This window comes from Nothoprocta perdicaria, unplaced genomic scaffold, assembly GCF_003342845.1.
Source record: "Nothoprocta perdicaria isolate Ctin4 unplaced genomic scaffold, notPer1 scaffold_8, whole genome shotgun sequence".
NCBI classification, from domain to species: domain Eukaryota; kingdom Metazoa; phylum Chordata; class Aves; order Tinamiformes; family Tinamidae; genus Nothoprocta; species Nothoprocta perdicaria.
In genome coordinates this window covers 3055662-3060191 of record NW_020456087.1, presented here as the reverse complement: position 1 = coordinate 3060191, position 4530 = coordinate 3055662, and positions in this window count along the sequence as shown.

The window sequence follows — 4530 nt, the reverse complement described above, 5'->3', positions numbered from 1 at the left end:
GGGCACCCGCCGCTTCGGGACGGCCCAGCCGCGCCGCCCCGACGGCTCCGTGCGCAGCTGGCGCCGGCCCGCGGCGGGGTCTCCATGAAGGGGCCTCCGCAGCTTCAGCACCGGGACGGGGTGGGTTGTGTGGGGGCAGGAGGACCCCCCACACGCCTCCTTTTTTCTGCCTTTCACTGCAAAAAGAGAGTCGGGCTGTGGTTTAATCGATGGTACCCGAGGTGACCTCGGTGGCAGCACCTTGGGACTCACCTCTGCATGCACCTCCTACAATGATGGGTGTAGGGTGGGCAAAAACATGGCCAGGGAGGTAGCGCAACATGACAGTTGTTTGCCTGCTTGGCTGTTGGAGCATCGCATCCATATATTTAAAAGATTTTTTTTTTTTTCTGGTTAAAAATAGACCCACTGGAGAGGCATCCCTTGAGTGGGCTTGGTGGCAYGCGGAGGCAGCAGCTCCACAAGGGTCCCAGGGGAATGTGCTGGGAGGCGGCGTGTGGCACCCGCACAAGGGGAAGGAAGGCGCTCYTGCTGCGTGTGTGGTGGAGCAGGGCACGAGTGGGAGGCACTCAGACGCCCACCTCAAACCCTGAAACACCCACAGGCTTATGAGCCGCCTCATACAGCGGCCACTGGCACCTACGTCTTGAACAAGGCGGAAGGGAAGAGGTTGGGGAAGCCACCAGACCAGCAGTTTGGGGTTCCTGTGGGGTTCTTCGGGGGTGTGTACGAGCAGCCTTTGAGCTGTGACTTGGCGCTGACAAAGGGTTTGAAGGCTGGAAACTGCCTCCATTTCCAAATTGTACGTAACTAGCATGAGAGTGTGAGACTCCTTGAATTCCTCCCGAATTGGGAGATGGAGGAAAGGTCTTGCTGGTTTCTAATGTGTTTAGTGAGTGTTTGTCTGCACACCAGCTGCTGCTTGCCCGCAGCTGTGCCCAGCTCTGGACACAAGTAGCAATGCACGTCCTGACTGCTCTGAGCTCCTGCCCTCTCTAAGTGCCTCTAAGTGTCTGTTTCAGGTGAGGCACTGGTTGCAGAGAAGTATGTGTATGTGTATATATATATATATATATATATATATACATACCAAAATGTGCAAAATGTGTGTGTATAAGCCACCTATTCCTGAGATATGTGGGAAAGTGAGGTATAAGCATGAGAGGTTCGATACTGGTGGGATAAGGACCTCAAGTAAGCCTAAATTACCTAAATAATTACCTAAAGCCATTAGGCAAAGGAATCAGGGAAAATACATTGGTGACAACAATGTAGATTCCTATTTGCCTATTTATATAAGAGTTCATATGAACACATGTATAGCATGGACTGTATGTGCGCAGAATAGCAACTCAAAGGCACAATTCATTTTTTTACCCTGTTTTTCAGTTGAAAACAAAGCAATAGAATTTGCTCCACAGCAAGTTGCCACACGCAATTTAAATTTACTTCTTTTTTTCCCCCCTACCGCCTCTTTTCTACAGAAGCCATATAATGCGAGGAGTTGGCCGGCTTCACCGGCACTAGAGATTAGCTTTCAGTGTTATCTCAGCTGTTGCTGCGCTCGGAGGTGTTGCAGTATTTACATAGAAGCCAGCTGCCGATAGCTGCATTGAATTCCTCCCCAATCAGACCTTCCCCGTCGCAGCCCGCATTCCCCACAGCGGGGCTGCCCTCTTCTGTCTCTCCATTGCAACCCAGTCAAGCAGAGCCAGCTCTCACATGTAAAATCTATACAAGGCAGTCTGTGTTTTCTTCCATTTCCGTCATAAGTAAATACTGACTTTCTCTCCCCTTAAGTTTTAAATGTATAATCCAGGATAATTCACCTCCTGATACACTAGAAAGCTGGTCAGCCCCTTCCCCTCTGTCCCTGCACACTATGGATTGCAAGGTCAAGCGCATGGGGTATCCCACAAAGTAAATCCAAAACTGCATTTGTGCCCCCACAGCTGCTCCAAAAAGTACCCCGATAAACTCATTCCTTTGGCCAAAATTGTCCTGCTGTCCTCAGTAAGGTGATACTACAGCCTTGAATACACAAGCAAGCAAACATGTACCACAGTGTGCTATATAAGGTCACTCTCAGGGAAAACGTGCCAGTTTCTCAATGATCAGGGTCCCTACCTGCTCTCTGCCTTTCCGGTGACTTGACCACTGGGAGGTGCTCCAGAGGCAAAGGAAAAGCAAATGGACCTGCGTGGATGTGATCTACACACACCCCAAAGAGTTGGACACACAGCAGTATAAAGGCATAAAGTGTAGTTGGAGTTAATGGAGTCCCACAAACTAATTGTATAATGGGGAAATGTAAATAATGTATTTATCTGACACATTCATGTAAGCAAAGTAGAATGTGTTATTCAGCTAATGTTCAACACTAAAATTCAACCCTTTTGTGACTAGAGCCCAAATGACAATTAGTGGGTTAGTAGTTCTTGTCACTGCATACAAAAAAAAAATGCAAATAAAAAAAATGCACTGTGATCTTATGATGCTTGGAAATCCTCACATCTATTCCTATTCCACTTCTGAGGGAAGAAAATGTGTAGCTTAAAAATACAGCCTTGTTTGAATCACTGAACACTCACTAACTCAGACTTCATTTTTTTTACAATAATAAAATGTGTAGGATTAGGCCTTCTTTGTGTCTATTGTTCAATCTTCCTATTGTTTTTGATTATCTATARATGCTCCAAGAAATGACAATAAACTTCACAACACACCAACCYGTATTGTTACGTTGATTGCAAAAAACAGTATCTCCTGCCCTGGCAGGTCTGAGTACAGAAGACTTTTCTCTCCTCGCTGCACTCGCCTCTGGCCAGTGCCATGTTTGGCAGAAATTCTACCACTGCATGAGTAAGAAGCAAATACTGCTGTGACAGGTTTTCTCCTGTGCCGTGGCAGCTGTTCGGAGCTGTGTGTGCTTTCGGCACATCAGAGGCCGTGCGGGGCCTTGGAAGCGGGCAGGCGCCATGATGTGAGGAGAGAAGACGTTGCGGAGAGGAGTGGTGGGCGCTGCGCTGCGATGAGCGCCGAGCCTGTCGCCCACACACACGTGGCCGGTTGTGTCTGTTCAGGCTGGGGTGTGTCCCGCTGTGCGTGGAGAAGCCAGAAGAGGCAGCCTACCTACAACCTACAGGCTTTCCCTGTGGCTTTTCCCCATGTACTCTTCCCAGTCAGATCTTGAGAGTCCCAAGGGAGGAAGCTTTCTTCTCTTCTGCTAAAAGATGGTCTCTGAAATTAATATTCACTCTGTCAAGCAAGCTTCTCCAGATAATTCATCAGGTATTTTCCATCCTCAGTTATAGCCCATTCACCCYCTTTATAGCCCATGTATCATACTTGGTGCATTCTCTGTCTCCTCAGCATTTAAGGCCTTCACATAGTTCCAGGCTGCTATCATTTCTCTCCCTGTTTCACTCACTCATGTGCTGCTGTACGTCTATAATTAACCCAAAATCTCTTAAGTGTGCACTGTAATGACAGAGTAACGAGGTGGGCGCTCGGAGCTAGAGATGCAGCTAAAACACCTTGCTACGAGGCTAGGAGAAGCAAGTACAGGCAACATAGTGGAGGTGGGTGGTAGTGAGAGGAATTTATGCTTCTTAGTCCCTAAGAGTTGTCATTTGAATCATCACTTACAACTAGAGTCCGAGACTCTCTTGGCAGCAGGGAGAAGGGCTTGGGGACCACTAAGAGTTCCCAAAAAGAAGAAGCCCTAACGGAAGGAGTTTGCATTCCTCGCGAGCTGTAGCATGGTAGGTGTGACGAGTGGGACTTGGGCACTTGGTGCTGTGAATTGCTACCACCACATGGCTGCTTTCTACTGAGACACAGCCCAGGGAAGCTGCTACAGCTCCAGACAGAAGAAGGAAAGAAGAGAGAGAGAAGAGAGCAGGCCATCTACCTGTAAAGAGACCATCATGGACTTTGTGACCGTAACAGAAACAAGGCTCCAAACAAAATGTTTTCCAGAGAAGCAAGGATCATTGCTGTTTTCTTCCTCAGCTAACATGCTCTTGTAACAAGATGAAACCTAATACATACATCTACCTTTTGCTGGCATATCACATAGGGGCCTGTGGTCTCACTCATAATCTACTATGTAACTTTGGTCTCACCACATCCGACCGCGTGGCGCGAGCTGCCGTCTGGGATCTGCCTTAGGAGCTCAGCAGTCGGGAACAAGGAGAATCTGAACCTCCCAGCTGCTGCAAAGCGCTCCCTGGCCTTGTCCACACAGGCCCTCAGCTGCCTGTTCCTTTTTGGAATCCAAGACAGATGTCTCCAAGTTGCAAGAAGAACAACAAAGCAGTCCAGGAATGAATTAACTTCTAATAAAGGAAAGCATCAAGTGCTGCTTTTTCCCATTAGCCTTTCTGCATGCCTTTTGTGTGCTGTGTGTTAAAGCTCGAAGACTTGTCTTTCTCAATCTGTGCAGACCACAGAGAAAGAAGTGTTGCTTTACTGATGAGAAACTAAGGTAACACTGGGATTAAGTGACTTAAGTCACACTCGAAATTA